Source organism: Chelonia mydas, chromosome 3 (assembly GCF_015237465.2).
Source record: "Chelonia mydas isolate rCheMyd1 chromosome 3, rCheMyd1.pri.v2, whole genome shotgun sequence".
NCBI lineage: Eukaryota > Metazoa > Chordata > Testudines > Cheloniidae > Chelonia > Chelonia mydas.
Window position 1 is genome coordinate 48,923,501 of NC_057851.1, and position 19,667 is coordinate 48,943,167.

General features: G+C 42.9%; 1 protein-coding gene across 3 annotated transcripts in view; it reads right to left on the bottom strand.

Annotated features, from left to right (window-relative positions):
• The window catches only part of LOC122464967 (protein eyes shut homolog), a 122,028-nt gene that overhangs the window by 13,907 nt on the left and 88,454 nt on the right, over nucleotides 1-19,667 (bottom strand). The gene's annotated exons all lie outside the window — the stretch shown is intronic.

Consider the following 19,667-nt stretch of genomic DNA (forward strand, 5'->3'; position numbering starts at 1 on the left):
AGGCTAATATGTTGAACATGAACTCAACAAAAATATTACAGATGTTGGCTCAGCCTACTGTAGTAGTAACACCTTTTGTTAAAGATAAAGTTACTGCCAAAAGTTGTAGTTTTGTGTGTACTTAGATGGGAATAAATCAGAAAAGAATTGACCAGGAAACATGACACTTTCTATTTAAATCCCTTCTCCAGCTGAGTTGTTCCTATAAATCTCTCTCAAACAGGAGGACAGTAGCGACAGTAACAGGTAACTACTATTGAGAATAAACGTATCTGATTTTTTGCCAATGACCTGCAGACACACATTTCTCACTTTAAATACTAGCATTTACTACACTAAAAAAGCTGGCTCTGAATTACATCCTCCTAAAGGAACTGGTATAATTTGCCACCTGGGATTTGGTCAAATGTCTGCTCTAAATCCTTGAGGATCATGTACTTCTCTGGCACAGTCTTAGTTCTTTTCAAAAAGGCAGCACAAAGTAAAATTCTGGTCTGCAGTTCTGTATCCCAGGACAAAACCCCCGGATTGGTCTTGCTTCAAGAAATACCATTCACTTTTTCAACAAGTGCACCTCATGACATGTTCTTCATCTCATCCTGTTCCCCTCTGCCTTATTAGAGGCTTCTTTGTATGGGTTCCAGAATTCAGAAGGCTGGTTCAGTGGCAGGTATGAAAAGGTCTCTTTTTCACCTCCACTGCTGCTCATACTTCTGTTCTGTTCCCACTAAGGGTCTATTTCATGCTATTATTTCTAAGAAGATGTATTATTCTTCTAACAGCTTTGCCTGATACAAAATTCCTCTATACTTTCCCCAGATCAATTAGGTGTTCAGGCAGAGTGGAAAATATGTAACTGTAGTTTTTTAATAAGAATCTGATTTGAAACCAGCATTTAGTGTAGCAGCCTGATATTAATCCCTCCACAGTTTAAGTGGTTTGATGAATACCAGGGTAGAAATATACAGTAAATGAAAATATTGTGGTGGCCAATAGAAAAAAACATTAAGACTTATACTTTAATTTCATCTTATTCTTTGTAATTATTAGAACTTATCCTACCAAATTGCCCATATGATCATATTTACAAAACTGGTCATCCCAATTGTGCTTGTAAAGCTAATATTTGCACTAGCAGATCAGGAAATGAAGTACAAACTATGTATTTGCACATGCAATTGTCAGGTTTGTCAGTGTAAATTTTACAAGTGTAATTTAGATGGCCTGTTTTGAAAATGTGGCCCTGGGACTTTTTGGTAGACATAATATTCTGTGATACATATTTATTGCAACCTTTGACCCAGCAACTGGATCTAGGACATACTGACAAATTTCAGCATCTCCTTACTAATAAAAGTCTAATAAAATGAATCAGGAAAACACTGTCAACCATTTATGTTTGCAACTTGAGCTACAATAGCCTTCAGAATACAGGCAGGCTAACAAAGAGATACACACACATCTATCAAATTATGCATTGTTGGGTTATTTATCAAATCATATTGAGGTATGTAGGATTTTTAAAAGACGAATAGACTTAACTGTCCATATAAAAAAATGATAGTCCAAGATATCAAAATCCTAGTAGATTTTTGGTGACCAGTTGGGAATGACATTAGATACAAACATACAAGAGCATAAAACATACAAATCAACAATTGTCTGGAATACACCCACTCTACATTGGTGCACAAGGGACAAGGAAATGGCACAAGAAACTTCTCATACCTAGTGCTCTTGAGAAAGGACAAATCACAATCTAGTCCTTTCATTCACCTGAGCTCAAGAACTACAGAAGGCTAGTGCTAGCACTGATGCTACCTTCCTGGGTTCGCCCCTCCTATGCATATGTCATAAATATAAAGGGAAGGGTAAACCCCTGTAAAATCCCTCCTGGCCAGAGGAAATCTCCTCTCACCTGTAAAGGGTTAAGAAGCTAAAGGTAACCTCGCTGGCACCTGACCAAAATGACCAATGAGGAGACAAGATAATTTCAAAAGCTGGGAGGAGGGAGAGAAACAAGGGGTATGTGTGTCTGTCTATATTTTGTCTTTGCCGGGGATAGACCAGGAATGAAGCCTTAGAACTTTTAGTAAGTAATCTAGCTAGGTACGTGTTAGATTATGATTTCTTTAAATGGCTGAGAAAAGAATTGTGCTGAATAGAATAACTATTTCTGTCTGTGTATCTTTTTTGTAACTTAAGGTTTTGCCTAGAGGGGTTCTCTATGTTTTGAATCTAATTACCCTGTAAAGTATTTACCATCCTGATTTTACAGGGGGGATTTTTTTTTATTCTATTTACTTCTATTTCTATTAAAAGTCTTCTTGTAAGAAAACTGAATGCTTTTTCATTGTTCTCAGATCCAAGGGTTTGGGGTCTGTGGTCACCTATGCAAATTGGTGAGGCTTTTTATCCAACATTTCCCTGGAAAGGGGGGGTGCAAGTGTTGGGAGATTGTTCATTGTCTTAAGATCCAAGGGTCTGGGTCTGTGGTCACCTATGCAAATTGGTGAGGCTTTTTATCCAACATTTCCCTGGAAAGGGGGGGTGCAAGTGTTGGGAGGATTGTTCATTGTTCTTAAGATCCAAGGGTCTGGGTCTGTAGTCACCTAGGCAAATTGGTGAGGCTTTTTACCAAACCTTGTCCAGGAAGTGGGGTGCAAGGTTTTGGGAAGTATTTTGGGGGGAAAGACGTGTCCAAACAGCTCTTCCCCAGTAACCAGTATTTGTTTTGGTGGTGGTAGCGGCCAATCCAAGGACAAAGGGTGGAATATTTTGTACCTTGGGGAAGTTTTGACCTAAGCTGGTAAAGATAAGCTTAGGAGGTTTTTTTTCATGCAGGTCCCCACATCTGTACCCTAGAGTTCAGAGTGGGGGAGGAACCTTGACATGGTGGCAGAGTGGTGGGATTAACCTGAAATCATTTGAGATCCAGTTGAGATTTTGTTGAACTAGAAATACAGATTTTTAAAAAAGGAAGTCCAGAAGCAGCTGAAACTGAAAGCAGCTTGCTTTTTTCTCTGCTTTGTGGCCAAGCAGAGACAAAAGGGGATTATCTTTGTGAATTGCAGGTTTTCTTGCCTGGAGGCAGGGTACTTAACTCCTGCAGGGAAATTCACAGTCTTCCAACCCAGAGTTTTTTTTTCCCCTAAAAGTAAATAGAAGGGGGGGTGTTCTACCCATTTGCCTGGAGGACAAAAGGGGCAGGGTTTTTTTTTTTTTGGATTTTGATTTTTTACAAGGAGCACAAGTTTAAAAAGGAAACTTGGTTTTTCTTTGGGCTGGGTAAACAGGTTTCCAAGTAGTTGGAAGTTTTTTTGCTTTGATTTGGGCCCAGAGCAGAGACAAGGGAATTGTCTTTTTTTTTTTTTTGTAGGCTGACAATCACTATCAGAGAATAGGTATTCTATTCCAGCACAGCAAAATTTTACAGCCAAGTTTTTTTTTGTTTATTTCTAAACCTCGGGTGTAAAGTTAGTTAAAAACAGAGAGGTTAGAATGACAAAATCTGCGGCTCGACTACGGCTGGAATTAGCCAGATTCAGGCTGAGGAAAGACAAAGGGAACATGAAAGACAGATAGAACTCATGCGGCTGAAGAAGGAGGAGAAGGAACAAGAAAGGGAGGCAGCGAAAGAGGCAGCGAAAGAGGCAGAACAACACCAAGCGGCTGCTCACAGGAGAGCTATGGAAGCAAGGGACAAAGAACTGGAGGAGAAGGAAAAAGAGAGGAAGTATGTGGAGGAGATAGAGAAGATAAAGGCTCAGGAGAATATCCCAACAAACCCTAGCTATCCTTCTCCAAGTACCACTTCCCATCCCAGAAAGTTCCCCACCTACAAAGCAGGCGATGATACTGAGGCCTTCCTAGAAAACTTCGAAAGGGCCTGCCTTGGGTACAACATCTCTACTGACCAATACATGGTAGAGCTGAGGCCGCAGCTCAGTGGACCCTTAGCTGAGGTGGCAGCTGAAATGCCTAAAGAACACATGAACAAGTATGAACTGTTTAAATCCAAGGCGAGAGTCAGAATGGGGATAACACCCGAGCAGTCTCGTCGGAGGTTCAGAGCCCTAAGGTGGAAACCAGATGTGTCATTTACCCGACATGCCTACCACATTGTGAAGCATTGGGAGGCCTGGATATCCGGAGCAAGTGTTGAATCTCCAGTAAATTTGCCCTTCCTAATGCAAATGGAACAATTCTTAGAGGGTGTGTCCTGAGGAAATAGAAAGATACATCCTAGATGGGAAGCCCAAAACTGTAATCGAGGCAGGAGAGATTGGAGCCAGATGGGTGGAGGTGGCAGAGAAGAAGAAAACTGGTCGCAGTTGGAGCGGAGACCAGAAGGGACAACCCCAGACCACACCCTATTACCGGGGGCCGCCCAAAGCCCCACCTACCTCCCAAAGAACCCTCCAGACCCCTTATCGTCCCTCCACCCCGTTCTCCAGCAACCCTCCTCGCCCCAGTGACCAGTCAGCTGGACGATGTTTTAATGTAACGAGCTGGGGCATGTAAAGGCCAACTGCCCCAAGAACCCCAACAGATTACAGTTCATTGCACCGGAATCGCACCAGAGGTCCACAGGCCCAGATACCTCCCAGATACCCTTGGAGCGGAGGGAAACTGTGAGTGTGGGCGGGAAGAAGGTCACCGCGTGGAGGGACGCGGAGCACAAGTGTCAGCTATCCATGCTTCCTTAGTGGACCCCAATTTAATCAACCCAGAGATCCAAGTGACGATTCAACCCTTCAAGTCCAACTCTTTCGATTTGCCTACAGCCAAGTTGCCTGTCCAGTACAAGGGCTGGTCCGGAACGTGGACTTTTGCAGTCTATGATGATTATCCCATCCCCATGCTGTTGGGGGAAGACTTGGCCAATCATGTGAAGCAGGCCAAGAGGGTGGGAACGGTCACCCGCAGCCAGGCTAACCAAGCCGTGAGGCCTAGCTCTGTTCCGGAAACTTCTATCAGGACCCGGTCAGAGGTGATGGATCCGGACCCCAGACCAATGTCTGCAACAGCAGTAGTGGATCCAGTCCCAGAGACCCAGACGGAACCAGTCCCAGAACCGGAACCAGCCGAACAACCAACACCAGACCCATTGCCAGCACTGAATCCAGTACTTGCAACCTCAACACCAGAGGGCCCCACCGACCCTGAACCGACAGCAGCCGATAACCCGACACAAGAGGCTCAGCCGGAGCCTAAATCCCAACATAGTTCACCAGCGGAGAGTGGTTCACAGTCAACAGAAACAGCCCCATCCCCTATATCGCTTCCAGAGGGACCAAGCCTAGGTCCACAATCCAATAAGGAACTGATGTCTCCAGCATCAAGGGAACAGTTCCAGACCGAACAGGAAGCAGATGAAAGCCTCCAGAGAGCTTGGACGGCGGCACGGAGCCACCCACCGCCTCTCAGCTCTTCTAATCGATCCAGGTTTGTTGTAGAAAGAGGACTTTTATACAAGGAAACTCTTTCTGGTGGACACCAGGAAGACTGGCATCCTCAGAGACAGTTGGTAGTTCCAACTAAATACCGGGCCAAGCTCTTGAGCTTAGCCCCATGATCACCCTAGTGGCCATGCTGGGTGAACAGGACCAAAGGACCGTTTGGGGGGTCATTCCACTGGGAGGGAATGGGCAAGGATGTTTCTACCTATGTCCAGTCTTGTGAGGGGTGCCAAAGAGTGGGAAAGCCCCAAGACCAGGTCAAAGCCCCTCTCCAGCCACTCCCCATCATTGAAGTTCCATTTCAGCGAGTAGCTGTGGATATTCTGGGTCCTTTTCCGAAAAAGACACCCAGAGGAAAGCAGTACATACTGACTTTCATGGATTTTGCCACCCGATGGCCGGAAGCAGTAAGCTCTAAGCAACACCAGGGCTAAAAGTGTGTGCCAGGCACTAGCAGACATTTTTGCCAGGGTAGTTGGCCCTCCGACATCCTCACAGATGCAGGGACTAATTTCCTGGCAGGAAACTATGAAAAACCTTTGGGAAGCTCATGGGGTAAATCACTTGGTTGCCACTCCTTACCACCATCAAACAAATGGCATGGTGGAGAAGTTTAATGGAACTTTGGGGGCCATGATACGTAAATTCGTAATGAGCACTCCAATGATTGGGACCTAGTGTTGCAGCAGTTGCTCTTTGCCTACAGAGCTGTACCACACCCCAGTTTAGGGTTTTCCCCATTTGAACTTGTATATGGCCGTGAGGTTAAGGGGCCATTGCAGTTGGTGAAGCAGCAATGGGAGGGATTTACACCTCTCCAGGACTAACATTCTGGACTTTGTAACCAACCTACAAAACACCCTCCGAACCTCTTTAGCCCTTGCTAAAGAAAACTTACAGGATGCTCAAAAAGAGCAAAAAGCCTGGTATGATAAACATGCCAGAGAGCGTTCCTTCAAAGTAGGGGACCAGGTCATGGTCTTAAAGGCGCTCCAGGCCCATAAAATGGAAGCATCGTGGGAAGGGCCATTCACGGTCCAGGAGCGCCTGGGAGCTGTTAATTATCTCATAGCATTCCCCACCTCCAACCGAAAGCCTAAGGTGTACCATATTAATTCTCTAAAGCCCTTTTATTCCAGTGAATTAAAGGTTTGTCAGTTTACAGCCAGGGAGGAGACGACGCTGAGTGGCCTGAAGGTGTCTACTACGAAGGGAAATGTGCTGGTGGTGTGGAAGAGGTGAACCTCTCCATGACCCTTGGGCGTATGCAGCGACAGCAGATCCAGAAGCTGTGCACTAGCTACGCGCCAACGTTCTCAGCCACCCCAGGACTGACTGAACGGGCATACCACTCCATTGACACAGGTAATGCTCGCCCAATTAGAGTCCAACCTTACCGGGTGTCTCCTCAAGCTAAAACTGCTATAGAACGGGAGATCCGGGATATGTTACAGATGGGTGTAATCCGCCCCTCTGAAAGTGCATGGGCATCTCCAGTGGTTCTAGTTCCCAAACCAGATGGGGAAATACGTTTTTGCGTGGACTACCGTAAGCTAAATGCTGTAACTCGCCCAGACAACTATCCAATGCCACGCACAGATGAACTATTAGAGAAACTGGGACGGGCCCAGTTCATCTCTACCTTGGACTTAACCAAGGGGTACTGGCAGGTACCGCTAGATGAATCTGCCAAGGAAAGGTCAGCCTTCACCACACATCTCGGGCTGTATGAATTTAATGTACTCCCTTTCGGGCTGCGAAATGCACCCGCCACCTTCCAAAGACTTGTAGATGGTCTCCCTAGCAGGATTAGGAGAATATGCAGTCGCCTACCTTGACGATGTGGCCATATTTTCGGATTCCTGGGCAGACCACCTGGAACATCTACAAAAAGTCCTTGATCGCATAAGGGAGGCAGGACTAACTGTTAAGGCTAAGAAGTGTCAAATAGGCCTAAACAGAGTGACTTACCTTGGACACCAGGTGGGTCAAGGAACTATCAGCCCCCTACAGGCCAAAGTGGATGCTATCCAAAGTGGCCTGTCCCAAAGTCAAAGAAACAGGTTCAATCCTTCTTAGGCTTGGCCGGTTATTACAGACGATTTGTACCGCACTACAGCCAAATCGCCGCCCCACTGACAGACCTAACCAAAAAGAAACAGCCAAATGCGGTTCAGTGGACCGAAAAGTGTCAGAAGGCCTTTAACAAGCTTAAAGCGACACTCATGTCTGACCCTGTACTAAGGGCCCCAGACTTTGACAAACCGTTCCTAGTAACCACAGAGATGCGTCCGAGCGTGGTGTGGGAGCAGTTTTAATGCAGAAAGGACCTGATCAAGAATTCCACCCTGTAGTGTTTCTCAGCAAAAAACTGTCTGAGAGGGAAAGCCACTGGTCAGTCACTGAAAAAGAATGTTACGCCATTGTCTACGCTCTGGAAAAGCTACGCCCATATGTTTGGGGACGGCGTTTCCACCTGCAAACCGACCATGCTGCACTGAAGTGGCTTCACACGGTCAAAGAAAATAGCAAAAAACTTCTTCGGTGGAGTTTAGCTCTCCAAGATTTTGATTTTGACATCCAACACATCTCAGGAGCTTCTAACAAAGTGGCTGATGCACTCTCCCGTGAAAGTTTCCCAGAATCAACTGGTTAAAATCGTCCTTGAGATGTAGAAAATATTGTTAGTCTTTATGTACTTGGTAGTATATTTAGAGATGCATGTGTCTTATTAACTCTGTTTTTCCTAGAGCTCCAGGAAGAAATCCCAGCCAGTGTTTCACCCTAGCTGAGATTTGGGGGGCGTGTCATAAATATAAAGGGAAGGGTAAACCCCTGTAAAATCCCTCCTGGCCAGAGGAAATCTCCTCTCACCTGTAAAGGGTTAAGAAGCTAAAGGTAACCTCGCTGGCACCTGACCAAAATGACCAATGAGGAGACAAGATAATTTCAAAAGCTGGGAGGAGGGAGAGAAACAAGGGGTATGTGTGTCTGTCTATATTTTGTCTTTGCCGGGGATAGACCAGGAATGAAGCCTTAGAACTTTTAGTAAGTAATCTAGCTAGGTACGTGTTAGATTATGATTTCTTTAAATGGCTGAGAAAAGAATTGTGCTGAATAGAATAACTATTTCTGTCTGTGTATCTTTTTTGTAACTTAAGGTTTTGCCTAGAGGGGTTCTCTATGTTTTGAATCTAATTACCCTGTAAAGTATTTACCATCCTGATTTTACAGGGGGGATTTTTTTTTATTTCTATTTACTTCTATTTCTATTAAAAGTCTTCTTGTAAGAAAACTGAATGCTTTTTCATTGTTCTCAGATCCAAGGGTTTGGGTCTGTGGTCACCTATGCAAATTGGTGAGGCTTTTTATCCAACATTTCCCTGGAAAGGGGGGTGCAAGTGTTGGGAGGATTGTTCATTGTTCTTAAGATCCAAGGGTCTGGGTCTGTGGTCACCTATGCAAATTGGTGAGGCTTTTTATCCAACATTTCCCTGGAAAGGGGGGGTGCAAGTGTTGGGAGGATTGTTCATTGTTCTTAAGATCCAAGGGTCTGGGTCTGTAGTCACCTAGGCAAATTGGTGAGGCTTTTTACCAAACCTTGTCCAGGAAGTGGGGTGCAAGGTTTTGGGAAGTATTTTGGGGGGAAAGACGTGTCCAAACAGCTCTTCCCCAGTAACCAGTATTTGTTTGGTGGTGGTAGCGGCCAATCCAAGGACAAAGGGTGGAATATTTTGTACCTTGGGGAAGTTTTGACCTAAGCTGGTAAAGATAAGCTTAGGAGGTTTTTTTCATGCAGGTCCCCACATCTGTACCCTAGAGTTCAGAGTGGGGGAGGAACCTTGACAGCATATTTAACATTTATAATACTTTCCATAAAGAAGCATGCCAACACATTTTACTAGCTGACATACATCTTATAGAGAGAGATCATTCCATCTACAACTGAAATGCAACCACTTGCATGTTGAAGTACAATGGCTGTTTAGTAATGCCAAGAGCATGGAACAGTACAGGATGGAAGTGGAAAATATTTTAATATTATATATTAAATATATATTATATATTATATATATATATATATTATATATATATATATATATATATATATTAAATATTAAAACTTACTACTTAGAAAGAAGAACAGGAGTTCTTGTGGCACCTTAGAGACAAACAAATTTATTTGAGCATAAGCTTTCATGGGCTACAGCTCCCTTCATCGGATGCATGCAGTAGAAAATACAGTAGGAAGAATATATATATATATTCTTCCTACTGTATTTTCACACAGTAAATGAAATATATATATACACACACACACACACACACACACAGACAGAATATGAAACAATGGGTGTTATCATACACACTATAATGAGAGTGATCAGTTAAGGTGAGCTATTATGAGCAGGAGTGGGGAAAAAACTCCAACCTTTTGTAGTGATAATCAAGATGGGCCATTTCCAGCAGTTGACAAGAATGTGTGAGGAACTGTGTGTATGTGTGGGGAATAAACATGGGGAAATAGTTTTATTTTGTGTAATGACACATCCACTCCCAGTCTTTATTCAAGCCTAAGTTAATGGTGTCCAGTTTGCAAATTCATTCTAATTCAGCAGTCTCTCGTTGCAGTCTGTTTTTGAAGTTTTTTTGTTGTAATATTGCGACTTTTAGGTCTGTAATCGAGTGACCAGAGAGATTGAAGTGTTCTCCGACTGGTTTTTGAATGTTATAATTCTTCATGTCTGATTTGTGTCCATTTATTCTTTTACGTAGAGACTGTCCAGTTTGGCCAATGTACATGGCAGAGGGACATTGCTGGCACATGATGGCATATATCACATTGATATATATATATATCATATATATCATATATATATATATCACAAGATCTACTAATTTTCTTTGTATTATCTGCATTTATTTGAAAAATAGAAAGATCTTTGTCCCAAATGTATACCTGCCAGTTCTGTGTAGCTGGAAAACTGGAGAACCATAAAATCACTTTTGTGAGCAGCTTAAAAATATTATGTTTTTGCTTTTTGTCAGTGTTCTTTAGAGCTTGTATGTACTGAACTGTTGCCTCTAAATTTCATGGTGGGCTACCAGCTTTTAAATTTCATGGTTGGGTGAGACAAAAACATTAGTTTCTACAGAAGGCTCAGAAAGACGCTGTCATCATTTATACATATGTACTTGTGTTCCAGACAAAGACCCACTTGGTCAAATGCAGATTTGGGAACATTAATATTTCCTTCCGATATCAAAAACTGAAAGCTATTTTAATTTGCTCAACACCATTTTGTTTCAGTTAAAAGTACATCATCATCTAAGGTTTCAGAGTAACAGCCGTGTTAGTCTGTATCCGCAAAAAGAAAAGGAGGACTTGTGGCACCTTAGAGACTAACAAGTTTATTTGAGCATAAGCTTTCGTGAGCTACAGCTCACTTCAGGATCCGATGAAGTAAGCTGTAGCTCACGAAAGCTTATGCTCAAATAAATTTGTTAGTCTTTAAGTGCCACAAGTCCTCCTTTTCTTTTATCATCATCTAAGGAAGACTATGGGTTTTATTTTAAAGTAGCACTGCACATAACACATTGCACCTGGTTTTGAACTATGTAAATCAAGAATAACTTCATTAAATTCAATAGGTCATATTTTGCTCATACAGCTCCACTGGTGTAAATCCATAATAACTTTCCACTGACTCTGGAGTAATCCTGCATTGCAAACAGTGTAACTGAATGTACAGTTAGGCCTATTGGAGCTACACTGGTGTAAAAATCAGTATCTGTGAGATCAGACCCAGGCCCAGGCCCATCATATATACAAATATCACAAGACCGTGTACATACATTTTCCCCTATTGTTGGAAAATTGTAGATTTATGTGAATTAGCTACTAAAAAAAATCTCAAGACAATTGAGAGATCAGTATTCTTGATTTCATTACCTGCTTTTGCATGCCACACAGAACCATACAAACTTACACATGCCACTTTCTCGGTTTGTCAAAAGTATTTAAGTTCGGACACATTCCTCTTACAAACAAAAGAAGCCAAAAAACACCCACAGTCCAAATGAACCTCTGTCATAGTTGGAAAACTCATGCTAATGCCCATCACTGATACACAACAATGCTCTAAAGGAGCTCATTAATTCTCAAGCCAGCTTGGCTCTTGCCTGACATGTAACATTGCAGTGAACAAAAACATGTAAAGGAAAAGCAGATTGAGAATTTCTTCAGAAACCAGCATATTTGATAATGCCAGGGTTTTTCTTTGTATAACTGCTTAATTTCATATAACAAATGTTGTTAAAACTGAAACGGAAATCCTGCTGATTACCATGGGCCAGACAGTAGTCCAGCTGTACACAGCTACACAGGAGGGTATGTCACTTCATTCCCTTGCATGACCTCCCAGCTTCTCAGTTCCAGGTGCAAGGGGGAAGCAAGCACTGCATACCTGATACTCCCATGAAAGTGGATGGGAGGTAGGTGGGTAGACTCTTGGCTGCACCCCACTGGCCAGTCAGCACACGGCGTTGGCCAGAGTAATATGCTATATGGGCCAGCAGTAGGAGGGATCATGGAAGGTCCTGAGTCATAAACACTTCCCAGGGCTCTTCCTGCCATGACACAGCTACACAGCACCCCTTACAGAGGGCTGTGCCTAAAGGTACAATCTAGCGCCAAATGAAGTGTTGATTCTACCTTTCAAAAATACAATGCCATGTTTGCATATATTAATGCAGTTCATATTTACAGGCAGTACAGACACTAAAATTATGAAAAAAGCTTTATTAAATGGAATTTAAAGATGACAGCACCTATCACTGACTAAGAATGTTACAAATCTTACATGAATATGACTTGTTTTAAAAATAAACACAACAACCTCCCAAACCCAGCAAACATTAAAACCACACAAAATTATAAATTAAGTTTAATATTCCAGAACTCCCAAACATTTGAATGCAAGGAATTCAGTTACTGTCAACTCAAAATACTAAACTCTTTCCCATAGTGACATCAGCCAGCCATCTTCCCTTCTTGTTAGGTTTGCACATGTGTTATTTTAGATCAAGAATGTTTCCAGAGAATAGTGGTGGAATAGTGGTGATTGAGTTTGCTCAGGTACTAGGAGAAAAGTATTGACTGTTTCTTCTGGTGGCACTCTTGGCCAGGCCACTGAAGCCAAGTATAAGCAGCAGAGGGAAGATGATAGGAAAGCAGAGCTGCTCAATGTCCACTTTGCTTCAATCTTCTCACAAAAAAACAATGTATGACCAGAGGACTAGTGAAGTTACCATAGACCAGTGGGTCTCAAACGTTTTTTTTTTGTGGACCACTTGAAAATTGTTGAGGGTCTCAGCGGACCACTTAATGATCTTTCCAAATGTTGTTTGTACCATTAGCTAACTATTGTAAAGCTCTTTCGATAAAAACACTATATAAAAATAACGTAATAATAATTAACTTTTTTTGTTCTACAAATAAAAGCACAGAACTCAAATTTGAATATCAGTAGTCTTATCTTTTGAATGCAATGGCTGTGCCTTCTCCCCCACTCTGACACAGCAGCCCCCAAGCTGGGGCTGAGAAGGAGGAAGGGGGTCTCTCCCCTGCCACTGCAGCCACAGAGCTGAGGCTGGGAAGGAGGGCCATCTCTCCCCGGCAGCCACAGCCCTGGAGCTGGGGAAAGTCACCTCTTTCTCTGGCCGCTGCAGCCCTGCATGTTCGAAGTTCCTCCGACCCCCTCTTCTCACCCCACTGTCCCCTCCCACGTACCCCTTATTCCCCCCAAGGCCACCACCTCACCTTACATGTGCATCTTTTCCAGGGTCCAGGCACCTAATTAGTGGAGCCATCAGGGTTGGAAGGGACCTCAGGAGGTCATCTAGTCCAACCCCCTGCTCAGAGAAGGACCATCCCAATTAAATCATCCCAGCCAGGGCTTTGTCAAGCCTGATCTTAAAAACTTCTAAGGAAGGAGATTCTACCACCTTCCTAGGTAACGCATTCCAGTGTTTCACCACCCTCCTAGTGAAAAAGTTTTTCCTAATATCCAACCTAAACCTCCCCCACTGCAACTTGAGACCATTACTCCTTGTCCTGTCCTCTTCTACTACTGAGAATAGTCTAGAACCATCCACTTTGGAGCCCCCTTTCAGGTAATTGAAAGCAGCTATCAAATCCCCCCTCATTCTTCTCTTCTGCAGATTAAACAATCCCAGTTCCCTCAGCCTCTCCTCATAAGTCATGTGTTCCAGACCCCTAATCATTTTTGTTGCCCTCCGCTGGACTCTCTCCAATTTTTCCACATCCTTCTTGTAGTGTGGGGCCCAAAACTGGACACAGTACTCCAGATGAGGCCTCACCAATGTCGAATAGAGGGGAACGATCACGTCCCTCGATCTGCTGGCCATGCCCCTACTTATACATCCCAAAATGCCATTGGCCTTCTTGGCAACAAGGGCACACTGTTGACTCATATCCAGCTTCTCGTCCACTGTCACCCCTAGGTCCTTTTCCGCAGAACTGCTGCCTAGCCATTCGGTCCCTAGTCAGTAGCGGTGCATTGGATTCTTCCGTCCTAAGTGCAGGACCCTGCACTTATCCTTGTTGAACCTCATCAGATTTCTTTTGGCCCAATCCTCCAATTTGTCTAGGTCCCTCTGTATCCTATCCCTACCTGCCACCGTATCTACCACTCCTCCTAGTTTAGTATCATCTGCAAATTTGCTGAGAGTGCAATCCACACCATCCTCCAGATCATTTATGAAGATATTGAACAAAACCGGCCCCAGGACTGGCTCTTGGGGCACTCCACTTGATACCAGCTGCCATCTAGACATGGAGCCATTGATCACTACCCGTTGAGCCCGACAATCTAGCCAACTTTCTACCCACCTTATAGTGCATTCATCCAGCCCACACTTCTTTAACTTGCTGACAAGAATACTGTGGGGGACCGTGTCAAAAGCTTTGCTAAAGTCAAGAAACAATACATCCACTGCTTTCCCTTCATCCACAGAACCAGTAATCTCATCATAGAAGGCGATTAGATTAGTCAGGCATGACCTTCCCTTGGTGAATCCATGCTGACTGTTCCTGATCACTTTCCTCTTGTGTAAGTGCTTCAGGATTGATTCCTTGAGGACCTGCTCCATGGATGCTATTCACCTGAGCAATTGCCTGAAGAAATCTTGGAGCCACTGGCAATAATATTTGCAAACTCATGGATGTCAAGAGAGGTCCTGGAAGACTGGAGAAGAGCTAGCATAGTGCCCATCTGTAAAAAGAAGGGAAAGGAGGAGCTGGGGAACTGTAGATCAGTCATCCTGACTTTGATACCTGGGAAGCTACTAGAGCTATGTATAAAACATTCAATTTGTGAATACCGGGAAGATGAAGGGGTAATTATTAGCAGCCATCATAGATTTACCAAATCATGCCAAATCAGCTTGATTTCCTTCTTTGATAGGGTAACTGGTTTGGTGGATGGGGGAATGTGGTAGACATAATACGCCTGGACTTCAGCAAGATATATCAGCAAGTTAATCAGAAATCTTGGTAATTTACATTATTCATTGACATGGTTTGTGCCTCAGCTGGTTGTATCTACATTTGAAAGATTGTTTTTATATTAATGTTAGCTGGTCATTATATATTAATGTGGTTCTGGGTGAGTGAATAAATTGTTGGTTGGTTTAAGAATAAGCAAGTATGCTGATTTGAGAAAAAATGTCCAGGTTAAAAGAACCCAGCATTAAATTAGTAAGCTAAGCTCCCTGGACTCAATACACAGGAGTTATCCCATTGAATTCTATTATACATTGGCAAACATAGTTTGTTAGATTTCAGCTTTAAAATCTAACAGGCACCTGGCAAATTCATAAATTGACCAATTTTCATACTGACATAATTTGCCAGATGGACACATGTGGCAGAGATCCAGTTAACAAACCTACACCACTATGCTCGTTACACTTTCTGGCTGATTGCTTCCTCGAATTAACCAGAACTTGCTGCACCTCTAAAGTTCAAGATTTTCCTAAGTTTGTTAAAGTCCAATAGCACATGCAGCTAGTGAGAGAGGTCCAGGTGACCAGTCTTCATATCCTGTTGAACACTATGTCCAGCATCACTGGTAGATGTTTGTAAATCCTGTTGGTGAGGTGAATAAGGTCTGTCCACTGTTGTTTTGGCAATAAGGGAGGAATAAGAATTACCCTGGTCCCATCATGTCTTATCTTTTGTATCACCCTCTGTACAAGAGGAAATGGGTGGGGGAGGCAAGGAAGCATAACAGGCCCATTCCCCAGTTCAGAAGGGATGTGTTGATATGGACAGTTTGTCCTTGCCCACTGTTCTGTGGAAATGAGGGCATTTTGTATTCTGCCTGGTGACAAACAGATCTATGTCCAGAAGTTCCCAAAAGTTGAATGTACCCTGAATTACTGAGTCCTTTAGAGATGATTTGTGCAACTGTGTCATATCTCTACTGACCTGATCTGCTGTGACTTTATCCTTGCCTCTTAGTGAAAGATAATTGGGTAGAAGTTATAGTGGATTCACCAGTCCCATATCTGATAGCCTCCTTACAGAATTGTAATGAGTGAGCTCTTCTCTGTTTGTTCAGGTAAATGCATTGCTGCCACGTTGTCTGTGATGACTTGCTCTATTTGGCTCTGAATGTGAGGTGGAAACAATCTGAGAACTAGACAGATAGCTCTCAACTTTAGTACATTTGTATGTAATGTCTTTTCTTGATAATGCCAGTGGGCCCAAATTAACAGACGGTCGAGGTGCAGTCCCCATTTTCTCTTGCAAGCATACAAAGTGATTGTCAGTGCTGGAGCTGAGGGGTTGAATGCTACGCTTTTCAAAACATTCTCTTGGTGTGTTCAGAATCATAGAGATGACAGAGGATAGACAGAGTTCTGAACTTACTGTCTGTGCTTGGACTGTAGTTCTCTGCCAGCAAACACATCCCATGGGTGGGAATATGCAGAGGGCACTTGAAGAAGAATCATGAGATTTCTAAACACTGCCAGATTAGTTTCAATCTGTCAGTAATGCATATTAGAAATGCAACATAAATTATGTTGAAGTCTAAGAATTATTTGTGCCCCGCCTTTTTAAACTGAGATACAAATCAGACAATGAGCTGTCTGTCAGGTTAACACAGGAATATTAATAACCCTCCTTTAAACATTAACGTATTGTAGTTCGCAGATGACACTAAACTGGGGGGAGAGGTAGATCTGCTGGAGGGTAGGGATAGGATCCAGAGTGACCTAGACAAATTGGAGGATTGGGACAAAAGAAATCTGCTGAGGTTCAACAAGGACAAGTGCAGAGTCCTGCTCTTAGGACGGAAGAATCCCATGCACTGCTACAGGCTGGACCGACTGGCTAAGCAGCAGTTCTGCAGAAAAGGACCTGGGGATTACAGTGGATGAGAAGCTGGATATGAGTCAGCAGTGTGTCCTTGTTGCCAAGAAGGCTAACGGCATATTGGGCTGCATTAGTAGGAGCATTGCCAGCAGATCGAGGGAAGTGATTATTCCCCTCTATTCGACACTGGTGAGGCCACATCTGGAGAATTGCATCCAGTTTTGGACTCCCCACTACAGAAAGGTGACAAATTGGAGAGAGTCCAGCAGAGGGCAATGAAAATAATCAGGGGGCTGGGGCACATCACTTATGAGGAGAGGCTGGGGGAACTGGGCTTGTTTAGCCTTCAGAGAGAAGAGTAAGGAGGGATTTGATAGCAGCCTTCAACTACCTGAAGCAGGGTTCCAAAGAGGATTGAGCTCTCAGTGGTGGCAGATGACAGAACAAGGAGCTATGGTCTCAAGTTGCAGTGGGGAAGGTTTAGGTTGGATATTAGGAAACACTATTTCACTAGGAGGGTGGTGAAGCACTGGAATGGGTTATCTAGGGAGGTGGTGGAATCTCCATCCTTAGAGGTTTTTAAGGCCCATCTTGACAAAGCCCTGGCTGGGATGATTTAGTTGGTGTTGGTCCTGCCTTGAGCAGGAGGTTGGACTAGATGACCTCCTGAGGTCTCTTCCAACCCTAATATTAGATGATTCTATGATACAAAAAGGATTTCTTCCAGCAACTGAAAGACAGAGTGTGGAGCACTGTAAAGGAGGGCTAAAGCTTGTCTATATTGCCCATTGTTCAGACTACAGGGGCACAAATAACAGTGCTCCGCTGTAACTCTCCTATGTGGATCCTGCAGGTGCAAACTAAAGGGTTCCTAGTTCACATTAATTTAGTCTTGTTTAAAGTGGACTTTAATGCGAACTAGGAACTTTTTAATTTGCACCCGCAGTAGGCACATGGGGGAATTACAACAGATCACTTTGGTGAACATTTTGTTTACACTCCCATACTTCAAATGGTGGAACAGTATAGACAAGCCCTAGAAGCCCCCACTTTGGTAGATCTACCTTTAAAAGAAACATATGGAAGAGGGAAAACAAGAGGGAAAACGGCACCCCCCAAACCTGTTTACCTGACGAGACAGATTGTAATAGCGAATGCCTTTAAAAACATACAATGGACATATAATAGGAAGTGGTGATAACATCCTCAGAGAGAACATCTTTGTAAATACCTTCACAGGAAGGACTGCCTGATTTTATAACAAACACCTAATACCTTTAAATCTGAATGATCACAGACTTATATAGTTTAAAAGGTTGAAGCAAAAATGTCCTCAAGCCACAGGTAGTGCGTCAGACAAGCTGTCTCCTCATGAAAGACAGACAGATAGGTCTCTGATAGGCTAGGTCAGAGGACAGAATGGAACAACGTGCTAACTAGAAACGTAAGACCTTATCTATGCATAAATTTGCACTGCCTTAGTTAAATTGACTTAGTTAAAGTGATGCAAATCCTTGTTTAAACTTACCCGTTTAAAACTGGTTATTTCTGTTTAGATTGCCACAGTAAATTTACTGGGGCAAGCTAAATCTTGGAAAGTAGGTTAAGGTAAGCACAAATAAGGCACCTTTATTCCAGAGTAAGCATGTTCAAGAGTTAGTCAAGAATAGTTAATCAAAAATAACAGTCTGTATTCAAAAGCCCTTTAAGCCAGGGTTAAATTGAAATGAGAGTGTCCACACCCAAAGTTGCACCAAAATTAACAATTGTTTTAAAATCACAGCTTTAGTTAAGTTGGTGCAACTTGGTACATAGGCCAGGCCTCAGGTCTGTAACTTTAATGAAAGTATATGAATAGGTATATTATGCAAAATATTTCTTTTGTTTCAATCTGATTCTTTCCATTCTTAATAAATCTTGTTTTAAATTAGATCACTTGAGTCTTACACTGTTTGGGAATTTCCACATAGAATGTCCCAGAGATGGAAAAAACAGCCTCCAAGTTCTAAGGCTTAGTCTAAACACAGAGTTGTACCAATATAAAGATGTTATTTTATGCAAATTTAATAAAACCAGAGCCAATTTTGTCTGTGGCCATTTGGAGGTTCTTCTAGAAGTTTAAACCTGACTTATATTGATTTAACTTCTGCCTGTAAATTTACATATTCAGCTAAACCAATATACTAGTTTTGAACAGATAAAAGAGTCCACACAAAAGTTGCACCTGTTTAACCAAAATGATTTAAGTGCAACCTGTACAAGTTCTGGATGTAGGCCAGCCCCTAAGAAATTGTTGCAAAGGGAGAGTATCCACAGGGTACCCTGCTCCAAATTCTTGGTCAAAAGAACATGGACTAAGGAATCCTTTCCCACCAAGCTTTTTTAAGTGAAAATTCCTAACAACCACGGACATGAATAGAATTTAAGGAGTGTAAGATGACAAATATCATAGCTGCTTTTAAACCTTCTGATTTTTTTTTTATCCCCACTCCCTTTTGTGTGCATGTACAGGTCCACCCTAAATACACAAAATGCACGAAAAGAAGTGAGGAGGCAGCCCCTCTCCCCTCTTGTCTGGTGGAAGGAGTATTGTCTCAGCAGATCACTCCAGCTTACTACACACACAAAACAGTGCAAAGGAGAAAATGAGGCACCGAAGGAGGTAGTGAACAATGCCCTTCTATGACAGCAAGTCCATCCATACAGACTGGAACAGTAGCCTTTGGGGACTGCTGGCAGATATGCAATAATATGAAATCACAAGCAACCTTCTGAAATACCACAACATTGTAGAATTTATT